The sequence below is a fragment of the Meriones unguiculatus genome, assembly GCF_030254825.1.
Source record: "Meriones unguiculatus strain TT.TT164.6M chromosome X unlocalized genomic scaffold, Bangor_MerUng_6.1 ChrX_unordered_Scaffold_30, whole genome shotgun sequence".
Taxonomy (NCBI): domain Eukaryota; kingdom Metazoa; phylum Chordata; class Mammalia; order Rodentia; family Muridae; genus Meriones; species Meriones unguiculatus.
In genome coordinates this window covers 1,689,279-1,703,782 of record NW_026843706.1, presented here as the reverse complement: position 1 = coordinate 1,703,782, position 14,504 = coordinate 1,689,279, and positions in this window count along the sequence as shown.

The window sequence follows — 14,504 nt, the reverse complement described above, 5'->3', positions numbered from 1 at the left end:
CTCCGTGTCTTACAATGAGGTCACATGTCCCTCAGTGGCCATTACAGGCCAGACCTTCCCTTGATAAGGAATGTGCTCTAACAAGCACCTTGGAATACCTAAAAATGTCCCACCCTGCTAAGAACCTTAGTCCAGCAGTGACATTCAATTGTACATGATCTCCCCCAAAGGATATTTATGTACTGTATTTTCCTTCTTGTGATAGGACCATTTAAGTATCCCTGATTTCCTGAATGAAGGGATGTGTAAGCAGGCATCTCTCCGGCCAGTCCCCAAGGGACCTGACAAATGTGGCATCAGGCATCTTTGAGGCTACCTGCGGATCACCTGCTACCACCTGCACATACTCTGGGTCACCTTGTGAAAGAACTCTTACTCCTCTCTCTCTCTCTCTCTCCCTCCCTCTCTCTCTCTCTCTCTCTCTCTCTCTCTCTCTCTCTCTCTCGTGAACCCTGCCCGTAGATGGTCTCTGTTACACCCTCCCCCTTCTATTAAAAAAACCTCACACATGGAACCAGTCACCTGTTTGATTTATGAATCTGCCATATGACTCCACTGCATTATCCTAACACTGACCTCAGCGAATCAAACACATTCACTCCTGAAATCCCTCTCTCTGCCAAGAGTTTATATTGCCTTTAATTTCACAGGCATAAAGGTACACACATTCACACTTTCTCAATTCAAGACCTGATGATATTCTTTATTTATCTTCCATAGAGTCTGCTTTGTTTCAGCTCATTGGGTCTGGGCCTCGCCTGGAGTGAGTCTTGGCTGCAAACAGACAGGGCATAATATCTGGCCCGCACCTCTGTTGTGCTGAGCATAGCTACTTGACCAAGAGCTGTAATGCTTTGGTATCTGGCATAGACTTTGGAGAGCCCAAGCTTCCATTGTCACTGGTGACGTCATGCTAAAAGAGCTAAACTTTAACACTTGTGGAAAACCTTTTCCATACCCCTTAGAGCACTGAGGCCTCACCCTAAGGTGCTCTAGCTGTTCCTCAAAGAAACCTAACCCCATTCTTCATCTTGAAGCCCAGTTCCAGTTTCTCAGCTGGAATCCAGGCCCCTGTCAAAAGGAGAATGACAGGAAAGCCTAGACTTCTTTTCTCCTTGAGAAGTCCTCTTTCTCTATAGATCATACCATAGACATGCACCGTAGTAAAAGTATGATGTCTGTCCTTATGTATGATGGTAGATGTTTCTTTTTCCCACCTGATCTTTCAGTAATGCTCTCTGAGCTGAGGTACCTGGCTTGGGCCCACATTGTTTTTGTTAAAGTAACTACTGGAGCGCCCACTTATCTGGTTTCTTGGGACAGTCATGGACCTTTGGGTCGTCATCAAGAAACAGGTTAGCAAGACTGACAATCCAGGATTAGGGCCTAGTACTGAGTCACAGAAGCATTAGACAGCCAGTGTTACAGGTATCTTTGGAGTAGGGCCTCAAAGATATGAGATGTTGTGAGTGTAAGATCCTGACCCAGAGTTAACTTGTTTGTTTGTTTGTCCATTAGACCAGCAGAAGCAACCACAGCATGGACAGGTGGGCCACCCAGTGGCTACAGGGTCCAATTGTTTAGACAGTGTGTCACAGGACATTTCCAGGGATTAAAATCTCTTTTGTCTTGCTTCACAGACAAACAGATAAAAAGGTTTTGCAGCATCTTTAAGTTCTAGGCCTGGAGCTGAGGGCAAAGCTGTTTTTAAAACCTCAAATGCCTTTTGTTTAGTCTCAGTACAGATGAGTGGTTCAGTGCCCCACTTTGTGCTGGTGTACTGAGGCCCTGTTAATTCCGCAAAGTCTGGTATCCAGAGGCAACAATACCTGACTGCACCTAGGAACATTTAAATCTGTCTCTTAGTCTCTGGAGTTGGCATTGGAAGGATGATGGCAACACACCTTCTCTGACACAGGCTCCTTTTGCCTCCCCTCAGCTGGTAACAGGATAGGAGTCTGATGTACAATGTTGAGCTTTCTTAGCTGACATTCTGTATCCCACTGCCTGGAACTCTGGCAGTAGTCCCCTGGTGCCCCTTTAATACCATTTTTTTTTCCTGAGAAACTTTTGATAAAAGGAAGCGAGGTCAGCATTTAAATCTTTGGGACAACCTGGCCCATAGAAGTTGCCTGCTGTAACCTCATCTGGATCTATGCCTCAAAAAATAACTCAAAAAACAAAAATGTCTCAATAGAACAAAAATAAAAAGCAAAACAACAACAAAACAAAAACGAAAACAATGAAAAAAAGAAAAAGAAAAAATATCAGTTTTCTTTGTGTAATTTTTTTTTAAGTCACCTGCATCTTAATACCCCTGTGTTACTGTTTTGTCTGCAAGACTGGGAACTGAAACCAGGGCTGACTTGCCCCTGTCAGCCAGCCTTGTAATACTCTTCTAGGACCAACATAGGGCAGTGCCGCTTAGGCTATTCTTTGGAAAGCAGGCTGCTGACTGGCATTTCCTGCCCTTCAGTTCTTCAAGCTAGAGGGGTTGACTCTGAGGTGGGCTACTGGAGCCAATTTAAGGTCAGTAGTGGAAGCTGGCAGCTGTGGTCATTGTTCTGATGCTGCATCTCAATTGCATCTTTGACACCTCAGAGCACTAGCCTCCTACTTCAACGTCTCCTGAGACAACTTTTCCTCCCCTCTAGGCAGAAACTAATCTTCCTGGTTACTAGGGCAGGGGTGAGGCCTCCTCAGGCAGAGACAGCAGCAGGTGGATGTGTACTCCTTCAAGGCTTTATTGTTTAGAGGGAACAGATATAGAGGAGTTATTTTTTCTGAAATGTCAGCTTCCAGACCAGGCCCATAGTGAGTCTCTCTTGCTCTTTCGCTGTCAGTGCTGTGAGGGAAAGCTCAATGCTGATTTGAGACATTAACAGGGCAGGTAGGAAGAAAGTCTGATTATTTATTGATTCAGATGATAAACTAAAAAGTGTTTATTGGGACCACAATCCTCTTTTCCTAAAGTAAATGGCATTTCCTGTTACAGTCACCACTTTGTTCTCTCACGCCATGTTTTAGAAATAAAGCTACCAGGAGCCAGGACTGTACCACAGTTGGTTAGGGTACTTGCCCAGTGTACATGAAGACCTCAGTTTGATCCCCAGTAGGGAATAAACTGAAAGTGGTGGTGCATCCTTGGAATCTCAGTTCTCCAGAGGTAGAGGCAGGCAAACCAGAAGTTCATGTACCTCTCCAGCTACATAGTGAGTTTGATTCCAGTGTGGGAATATGGGATACATGAGACTCTATGCCAAAAAAGGGGAGGGGCAGTAAGGTTGCTCAGTGGGTAAGGGCATTGGCCACACAAACCTGGTCCCCTGAGTTCCATCATCAATACTTAAAGGTGGAGGAGATAAGTGACCTCCATACACACTGTGAGCACCCATACACAAAAATAATATTCATTTTGAAACAGAAGGAAATTGAGTAAGTCCCCTCCCTTCAGAATGGGTCGAGAGGCACAAATAAAAATCATTTATGTAGAAATTTTAAATGAGGTGTTAAATACTGTAAGGGATACCTAAAGCACACAAAGACATTCCCCCAGAAAGAGAGAGAGAACTTCAGACCTATCTCTCTTAGGAACATTGATACAAAAATATTTAATGAAATACTTGCAAACCATATCCAAGAACACTTAAAAGATGTCATCCACTGTGACCAAGTAGGCTTCATCCCGGGCATGCAGGGGTGGTTCCACATATGAAAATCCAATAATGTGATCCACCATAAAAAAAAAAAAAACCTGAAGGAGAAAACCACATGATCATCTCCTTAGATGCCAAAAACAAGCAAGTGACAAAATGCAACACCCATTCAAGTTTAAAGTCTTGAAGAGGTCAGGGATACAAGGCACATACCTAAACATAGTAAAGACAATATACAACAAGCCTATAGCCAACATCAAAATGAATGAACAGAAACATAAATCAAGCCCACTGAAGTCAGGGACAAGGCAAGGCTGCCCACTCTCTCCATATCTCTTCCACATGGTACTTGAAGTTCTAGCTAGGACAATAAGACAACTAAAGGAGATCAAGGGGATACAAATTGGAAAGGAAGAAGTCAAAGTATCACTGTTTACAGATGATATGATAGTATACATGAGCGACCCCAAAATTCAATCAGAGAACTCCTTCAGCTGATAAACACCTTCAGCCAAGTGGCTGGATATTAAATTAACTAAAAAACAAAACAAACAAACAAAATAAAAAAACAAAACAAAATAGTTACCCTCCTGTATATCAAAGACAAAAGGGCTGAGAAAGAAATTAAGGAAACAACACCATTCACAATAGTCACTAATAACATAAAGGACCTTGTTGTGACTCTAACCAAACAAATGAAAAACGTGCCTGAAAAAAAAAATTTCAAGCCTCTGAAGAAAGAAATTGAAGATAACAGGAGATTTAAAGATCTCCTGTACTCATGGATCGGCAGGAATAACATAGTGAAATTGGCCATCCTGCCAAAAGCAATCTACAGATTCAATACAATTCCCATCAAAATACCAATACAATTCTTTACAGACATTGAAGGAAAGATTCTTAACTTCATGTGGAAAATAAAAAACCCAGAATTGCCAAAATGTTCCTGTACCACAACAGGTCATCCTGAAGTATCTCCATCCCTGATCTCAAGCTGTACTACAGAGCAATAATAATAGTAACTGTATGGTACTGGCATAGAAACAGAATTTTGGATCATTGGAACCGAATAGAAGAACCAGAAATAAACCCATACACCATAGGATACTTGATTTTTCACAAAGAAGGCAAAACCACACAATGGAAAAAAGACAACATCTGCAATGTGCTGGTCTAAGTGGATGTCTACATGCCCCCAAATGAAAATATATCCATATTTCTCACCCTGCACAATACTAAAGTCCAAGTGGATCAAAGACTTCAACATAAAACCAGACACACTAATTTGTTTAGAAGAATAAGTGAGGAAGAGCCTAGGACTCGTTGGCAAAGAGACAACTTTCTGAAGAGAGCACCAACAGCACAGGTTCTAAGATCAACAATCAGTAAATGGGACCTCATGAAACTGAAAAGCTTTGATAAACAAAGGACACTGTCATCAGCACAAAATGACAGCCTACAAACTGGGAAAGGATCTTCACCAACCCTATATCTGACAGAGGGCTACTCTCCAGAGTATATAAAGAAATAAAGAAGTTAAAAAGCAACAAGTCAAGTAATCCAATTCAGAAAATGGGGTACAGAGCTAAACAGAATTCTCAAAGAGGAATATTGAATGGCAGAGAAACACTTAAAGAAAAGACCAACCTCCTTAGTCATCAGTGAAATGCAAATTAAAACAACCCTGAGATTTCAACTTACACCCATCAGAATGGCTAAGATCCAAAACTCAAGTGACAACACATGCTAGAGAGGATGTGGTGAAAGGGGAACCCTCCTCCATTGCTGGTAGAATGTAAACTTGGGAAGTCACTTTGGAAATCAATCTGGCGCTTTCTCAGACAATAAAGAATAAGACTACCTAAAGATCCAGCTCTATCATTCCTGGACATATCTCCAAGAGATGCTCAAGTATAGAACCATGGCATTTGTTCAGCCATGTCCATAGCAGCTTTATTTGTAATAGCCAGAATCAAGAAACAGTATAGATGTTCCTCAACAGAGGAATGGGTACAGATTGTGGTAATTTACACAGTGGAATACTACTCAGCAATTAAAAACAAGGAAATCATGAAATGTGCAGGCTAATGGTGAGGTCTAGTAAAGATCATCCTGAATGAGGTATTCCTGAAGCAAAAAGACACACATGGGATATACTCACTCATAAGTGAGTATAAGATAAACATACTGAAATCTGTAAACCTAAAGAAGATAAGCAGGAAGGAGGATCCTGGGTAAGATGATCAATCCTCACTCAGAAAGACAAATAGGGTGGACATGGGAAGAAGAAGAAAACAGGAAACAGGACAGGAGCCTACCACAGAGGGCTTCTGAAAGACTGTAGCCAGCAGTGTATCAAAGCAGATGCTGAGACTCATAACCAAACTTTGGGCAGAGTGCAGGGAATCTTATGAAAGAAGGGGAAATAGGAAGACGTGGAGGGGACAGGAGCTCCACAGGGAGAGCAACAGGACCAAAAAGTCTGGGCACGGGGGTCTTTTCTGAGAGTGATACTCCAACCAGGGACCACTCGTGGAGATAAAGTAGAACACCTTCTCTGATGTAGCCCATGGCAACTAAGTATCCTAGTGGGTTCCCTAAAAGGGGAAACAGGGACTGTCTATTACAAGAACTCAGTGGCTGGCTCTTTGATCACCAACCCCTGAGGTGGAAGCAGCCTTATCAGGCCACAGAGGAAAAGGATGACCTCTCCTATCAGTGAAATTTGGAGTTTATGTCAAGTCCACATAAGAGTAGCTAGAACACTAGGTTTTGCAAATGCTTTAATTTCTGTTCTGTATCTCAGTGGAATGTGGGGAAATTCAGCCTGAGTCATTCCTGCCCTCCTGATGTCAAGTGTTGGTCTCTTAATCTTTCACCTGGCCTGCTATGTGGGAGGGTGTACACAAAGGTTGGAGGCCCATCTCTCAGTGTTGTTCGTGACTTTCTGCTATGCCACTTATTTTCCCCTTTCATTACTGTTTTGTCCAGAAGCTAAGGGAGTCTGTCAGTTGGTTGGAGGCTGGCTGCTTCCAGTTCATCTCCTTAAACCATCCAAGAGCCTCTTTGCGAGTACTAATAGGAAACTTGTCCAAGCAACCTTCATAGTCCCTACTCTTCTCCTCCTAGCCAGGATGTATTCATCCTATGAGACAAGCAAGGTTTATTTTACCACAGTATAGGGAGAAAAGGGAAAATACAAGAAGAAAAACTAGGCCTCAGTCTATGGCAGCTAAGAGGCTGAGCTAACCAGCTGTTGAGTGGGATAATTAAAATTGATACAACATCAGAAAAAAACAGTATCGGCATTCATTTATTTATTTATGTAGGTTTTTGCTGTTCTGAGACAGCAATAGATAACCCAGGTTGGCTGTTAAAGTATGCAGCACAGGCTGACCTAGAACTCGTGATCCTCCTCCCTCTGTTATGTTTGATTACAGGCATGTTGCACCATAGCTGGCTCCAGTCTAACTTTAAAAATATTTGTATTGGTGGAGGAAACAGATGGAGAGAAGGCTCAGTGATTAAGAGCACTTGTTATTCTTGTACAAGATAGAGGTTCATTTCCCAGCACCCAAATTGTGGCACACAGCCATCTATGACTCCGGTCAAAGAGGATGCCCTCCTCTGACCTCCATGCGTACCAGGTGTGCATATGGTGCACAGACATACATTTGAGCAAAGCACTCACACATATAAAATGAATTTCATTCATTAAAAAACACTCATTCTCATAAAATAAATACATCCAAGAAAGCAAGAGATTCTATGACTTCTTTAATGAATGTGTGGTTGTTTGCATGCATGTTAAGGTTGGTGTGTGTGTGCATATGTTTGTGTGCATACGTTGGTGTACATATGTGTTTGTGTCTGTGTTTGTAGCACCTGTAACTGCATGTGGAGGAGAGGTCAGCCTCAGCTGAGGCTCCTCCAGAGCTGCTTGCGTTGTTTTTGCTTGCCTCCACAGTCAAGGTCTCTCAGTTGACCTGGTGCTCACCATCTGGAAGGATAGCCAGTTGGTCAGTGAGCCCAGAGACCTGCCTATTCCACTCACCTAGCACTGGTATAACAAGCACGCGCTACCATGTCTGGCTCTTCTTTGTGTTTCTTATGTGTGAGGAGTTCAGAAGAGGACATCACATCTTCTGGAGGTAGAGCTATACACAGTCAAGAGCTCCCTCACTTGGGTACTGGGAACTGAGTTTGGGTCCTCTGGAGGAGCAGCAAGTGCTCTTCACTGGTGAGCAGCTCTCCAGCCCCTTGCTGTTGTTTGGAGACAGAGTGTTGCCCTGTGTCCTAGGCTGGCCTCACATTCAAAGCACTTGCCACAGCATCTCTAGTGCTGGGATTACAGCATCTACTGCTACTCCTGGCTAGTGCTGATGGTGGAACCTAGGGCTTCATATGTGCTAGGCAAATCATGTCCCACTAAGCTATAACCCCAGCCCCAGCATTCTTTTTATTTAAAAAAAGATTATGTTTTTATTTTTATTCATGCATGTCTATATGAATGTATACCTTGTCTGTTTGAATTCTGTGGACCTGGAGCTATTGTAAGCTATGACTTGTGGACCTTGGAAACCAAATTCTAGTCTTGCAGAAGAGCAGTAAATCCTGCTAACCACTAAGCCATCGCCCTAGTCCCAGGAGTATTTCTGATAGCCAAAGATAGAAGCAGCAGCCAGAATATGAAAGCAGCCTAAATGTCCACTAATGAGTAAATTCATGAACAAAACTGAAAATATCTCTGGGATTGTAGCTCAGTGGTAAAGCCTTTCATTGTCCCAAGCATAACCTGAAAAACCAAACACACAATAAAGTGTATATTAATAAAAGAACTTTATTAAGCCTTAAAATGAAAGGAACATTTGATATGTTCTGCAGCATGAATGAGACTGATGGACATGATGCTAAGTGATATGAGCCAGATGGAAATGGACAATTTCCACATGGAAGAAGGACCCAGAAGCCTGGAGCTGAAGTTCAGTGGTAGATCAACAGCCTTTAGTGTTGGACACACTAACATGTTCTTCAGCACTACAGAGGAAAATACCCAGAACCGTCAAGTTCATAGACAGAAAGTTCAGTGGTAGTTGACAGAGGCAAGAAGCATGAAGGATTGTGACAGTGTTCTGTAAGTTTTTGAGAAAGGACATATCTAAGGGCTAGGCTCTGACTCACTGAACAAGTGAGAATGTCCTTGAACTTCTTTCTGACCTTCCTGCTTCCACCTGCCAAGTGCTGCTCTTACAGGCATGCAGCACCATGTCTGTCTTATGTGGCGCTATGGATCAAACCCAGGATTTGCTCATGCTATGCAATCATCCTATCAACTGAACCATAGCCTCAGCTCAGCTCCTGTTTTTCCTTGTTTGTTTGTTTGTTTGTTTATAGGGTCTCATGTGATTCAGGTTTGACAAGAACTCAGCATAGAACCAAGGCTGGCAGAGAATTCCTACTCCTCCTCCTAAAATTACAAGTATGTAGCACTACCATACAGGGCAATTGCATTTATTTATTTATTTATTCATTTATTTACTTACTCATTTATGTTGAGGCAGGCTCTTACTCAGCATTAAAGCTGGCTTGGAAGTCTCTCCGTAACAATTGTGTTCTCAAATGCCTGGGCAATTCTCCTGCTCCAACCTCTTCCTGGTGTTGGGATCACAAACATGAGCCTTTGTGTCCAGTGTAAAGAATTAGCATTGAATGAATGCAGAATTTATCTTCCCAAAGTTAGAACCTTCTGATAATGGATAGTCACAGCATTGGGAATGTACTTGCCTCCACTGCACTTCTGATTTTATTCTTTGTCTTACTTCACAATTGTAGTCAAGAATAACAATGGCAGCATTCAGGAGTTGAGGAACATCCTTGACTACCATTGTGAATTTGAGGCCATCTTGAGCTATATGAGACCTTGTTTCAAAAAAACCAAGGGCTAGGCATGATGGTACAGCCTTTAATACTGGCATTTGGGAGGCAGAGGCAGGAGGAATTATAATGAATTTGAGGCCAGCTTGGTCTATAAATCTAGTTTCAGGCCAGACAGGACTCCTTAGTGGAAGTTTGTCTCAAAAACCAAAAACCAAAACTAAAAATGGCAAAAAGCCAGGCACAGGGGCTTGTTCCTCCAGTTGCAATACTTGGAAGCTTAAGGCTGGGGAATCTCTGTGCATTTGAGCTCAGCTTGAACTTCTTAATGAGACTGCCTTAAAAAACCACCACAATAAAAGAAAACAGAATACCAACAACTGGGCTGTTAGAGCATTTACCTGGTACAAGTAAGGCCCTGTGTTCTCTTCTCACTGTACTCCCACCTCTCTCTCTCTCTCTCTCTCTCTCTCTCTCTCTCTCTCTCTGTCTCTCTCTGTCTCTGTCTCTCTGTCTCTCTGTCTCTCTCTCTCTCTCTCTCTCTCTCTCTCTCTCTCTCTCTCTCTCTTTCTCTCTCTCTCTCTTTCCAGGAACTCTTGTGAGATATTTGCAAGTTCCCTACGTCTGCCCCTCTGTAACCCTGTGGTCTCCATTTGGTGCCTGAGCTTCTGGAACACCAATGGCTCCAGATATAGCCTGTTTAACATAGACACTAAAATATTTCTTCAATGTTGGGAGCAAGTGAAGTCCTGGGCAAATGTAAATCGCTGATATGGACACAGCCACATCAGTGATTAATGTCTCAGATCCATGAGCATGTCAAAGCCTTCCTCTGGGCTCTGGTTGAGGTTTACAGTGTGTATAGGATATGTCCACCATAGCTTTCTTCTTCTGGATGTTCATCACCTGAAAACTGAACCCCTAGGGAGACTAGCTATGAAGGTTAGCTAAATCTGACCCCTTGACCTGGCTTTATACTATAGACCCCGCCTTCTTGTTTATCTGCATACAATAAGTTTGTCTCCTTGTTCAGCTGTATAATGTGGCCCCGATTCTCTGTTCTACCTTAAATAAAAACATACTGGGCTCAGTGCTGCTGAGGTTTCTCTACGAGCCCAGACTACCTGGTCCTAGACTTTCTACGTGTATCTGTGTTTTCTTCATTCCCTCAATGCCCCAGTTAAATCAGACCCTAGAGCTGTGCAGAACATTGCAAAGCAGACCCTGAACAAGAACAAAGACAGTGGACACTGACTACAGGTGACTTGGATCAGTTAGACAAGGGATCACTCCTGAGAGAATAATAAAGGGAAAGGAGGAAACAGCAACATAAGAAAGAGATCAGGATAAAGGAAAAAAGATAGCACACATTTTAGTTTGTCAGGTGTAAAAGCCTTTGGATAAGCAGAATTCAGAGATATGCTGTATGTTAGCACTTAGAGATTTGGGAAACAAAGAGAACCTAGACATAGGTAGACACGGGGGAGATTTCAAGAAACTCTGACAGTGGGTTGAGGGCATTTCAGCTTCATTGGTCCTTAGGAGCCTACCCTTACTTTCCAGGGAAGGGGCGATGAATTTGACTCCTGGAAATAAATGACAAAGGAGCGAAAAGCTGAGGAGTGGACACACAGCTGAGGGTCAAGCCTGTTCCCATTTTGCTTTTGGTTTACCTGCTTCCAAAGTGTTACATTTGGTTGAAATTGAGCAGCATGCAGGGGGTGGAGGCCAGACCTGAAAGCTCAGTGTGGGGGAGAGGGTGATAGCAACCCCCACAGCAAGAAGATGGTTGTCCCTAGCCTGATGCCTCAGCACCAGGAAGGTGGCAGTATACTGAAGGAGAGAAGGTGGCTAATAGCAAAGAGGCATGTAGCCATAGGGGAAATAATCTCAGTGGCTTAAATGTTACCCAGTTTTTTGTTTGTTTTGTTTTGTTTTGTTTTTAACAACTTCGTTCATATGACCCAGTGGCTCTGTTACTGATTTGTCTGGGAATTGTGTCCATGTCAGTCAGAGGAGAAGTTGCTGGGTTTATGCTTTTCAGTGACTTGGTCACATCCTGTGACGCCTGTTTGTACTAGTGATTCCCTGTTTGGAGGGGGGCATTTTTCTAACCATCCAGAGTCCCAGTGGGCTCCATCCAACTGTTGGGGGCAGGTTTTAGCCCTGTAGTTTAGACAGGTTTTAATATGTCACACACGTGTGTGACAGCAACTCCTGTAATAAGAGCAAATATAATTGGCATTTCATTAGGACCTGCCTCCTGGGTGCTTGGACCCACTATAATAAAGTGGCTGTGACTCAGTTTTGTCAGCACATCCTAGAAAAGCAAAAGGCTTGTGACCTGATTGGTTCCTCTGCTCTTGTTGCAAGAGCATTCTTTGGTGAGCTTCACAGCTTCAGTCCTGTTAAAATAGCCTACTGTTTGTGTTGGGCACAGCAGCTGTCATGCTCTTCCTTCTTATCATCATTACAGTTTAGTGTCACCATTGCAGGGAACCACCCATGGACTAAGTGTGAAGCTTCAGGCTGAACATCCAAAAATAAGAAAGGTGGAGATATAGGGAGCCTATGAATCCCTGAATGAATGTGTGTTGTCAACACGGGCTCAGCCATGTCAAGGACTATAGTCTCAGACTCATAGAAAACTGGTAAAGACCCACTCTACCCCTGAAATGAGGCTCAGAGTGATGGCAAGGCCTTCCCTGGCGAATTGAGTGTGAATGTTGGGAGTGGGTGTGTGGAAAATGGCCTCCGAAGTTTTCTCCTCCCGGGTGTTTATAGACTGAGGTCTGCTCTGCTAGAGACTTTGCCTACTGAATTTAAATAAGCATGCCTCCTTGTTCAGCTGTGCACCCTAAACCCTGCTTTCTTGTTCAGTGTATGTAGTAAACACGCTGAGATTCTGGAGTGCTGTGGCCTCTCCTAATTGTTCAACCCCAGTTTTTCTGTGTCTGCGTTTCTATCATTTCTTTATTCTCTCACCAGCCCTAGTCAGGTTTCAGGACACAATCTGTGCATGGACAGGACACTATAGGAAATCCAGTGCTTGGGAGGAGAGCAGCTTTGATCCTCAGAACAGAGCATCTCTGGGGAGGGATTCAGTGCCACCAGTAGATAAGGAGTTCCCCTCCCCCTCAGGGCTCTTCACTTGGCAAAACTATGTCTGCACTAGGAGGCAGAGAAGGATATCAGGGCAAGCCAAAGGGAAGTAAAGTTAGTGAGTTCTTAAGAATAAGTAGATACTTTAGATTTAAGGAGGGGGAAAATGGTGGGTAAAGGGAAGGGGGAGAGAGAAAAGGTTAAGAAAATTTAATGCTCATGAAAAACATAGATGCAGGATTCTAGAGAGAGTCACACTTAGGTGTTTTTACAATGATTCTGTGGCTTTCTAAGTTCTTTTGTCTAAAAGAATATATTTGCATCTTACCCAGCGTCTCCCTTATTGCATACCTTTTTAGGTGTACAGATATTAGTATGATTATCCTATATTATGTCTAATATCCACTTATAAGTGAGTATCAACCATGTGTGTCTTTGTGCTTATGGGGTAGATCGCTCAGGATGATCTTTTCTAGTTCCCACCATTTGCCTGCCAATTTCATGATTTTCTTGCTTTTAATTGCTGAGTATTATTCCATTGTGTAAATGTAGCATGATTTTTGTATCCATTCCTCAACTGAGGGGCATCTGGGTTGTTTCTAGGTTTCTGCTATTATGAATAAAGCTGCTACAGACATGGTGCATTAATATTTCAGCAGCCACTGGGAAGAGACACACGCAATCACCAGCTTCTACCAAAACAAGGTATTTCTAAAAATAACCATCTGGTTTCACCACCACTCTTTTCATAAAGCAAAAGTCCTTTTTACTGCCCAAAAAATATGATGAGGAACACATGCCAGACAAGGTCTTTGAAAATGAACAAGTATATAACCTTTGCAACTATTTGCAAATAACAGAGAATAATAGAGAAAGAGGACACAGAAACAGTGTGATTCAGTCCTCAAGTCAGGCAGTCCATAGACTTATGACAGACCTACTTGGTCCTGCCACTTGGAAGGCTGAAGCAAGAGGATCACAAGTTCAAGGCCTGCCTGAGCTATACAGCTAGCTCAAGACTAGGAGGGTAAAATTGCCGCGACCCTCTTTCAAAGACAAAAATCAGCAAAAGGAAGGCTGGTGATATTGCTCAGGCAGGGTGCAATGCAGTGTTTGCCTGGCACACATGAAGCCCTCAGTTCCATTCCCCACACGACAAAAAATAAAATAAAATAAAAAAATAAAGAAAACCAAATAACTACTGGAGGCTAAAATGACAAAGTTATTGGACAAAGTCTGAGAAAGCTCTCATCTGTGTTTGTACAGAAATCATTCATAACAAATCCTGTAGGTAATTATGTAGTTATGGCAACAGGAGGCGGCCTCAGGTGTACTGAATTGCATTTTTGAGCATAATACTGCCAAGAGTCAGCATGAGAACCCTGGATGCCATCAAGCAGCCAAGAGGCTGCATGGCGTGCTCAGGGATCAAGGTGTCCAGGAATTGCTCTTGAAAGAGGAACAAAAGGAAATGTGAGCACTACCATGGGTTTTCTTCTGTTCTACTGCCCAGCACCCCCTTGACTTTTACTCCACCAAACACAGCATCTTCTCACAGAAGCATATACAGGCAGCCATAGGGTTGCCTTACCAGGCTTCTGAGAGCTAAACTCCCACCCAGGACAAGCTTGTTTGGGTTTTAGATGCACTTTAAGAGGTTAGCTTTTGGGAGAGCAGCTCCAGCATATTCATCTTTTTGTGGGGATTGCTACAAATTCACCTGGGGAGGGCTTGGTTTCTTCCTTCTATAGACAAAATTGGGCTCAGCATGTATGTGTGGCCAAGAGATTTGGTCAGCAGAAGCTTGGGGTAAAGTAGAGATCTGAACAAGGCTCTATTATGTAAAGCCTCCTAAATAAATTAATTTATTTA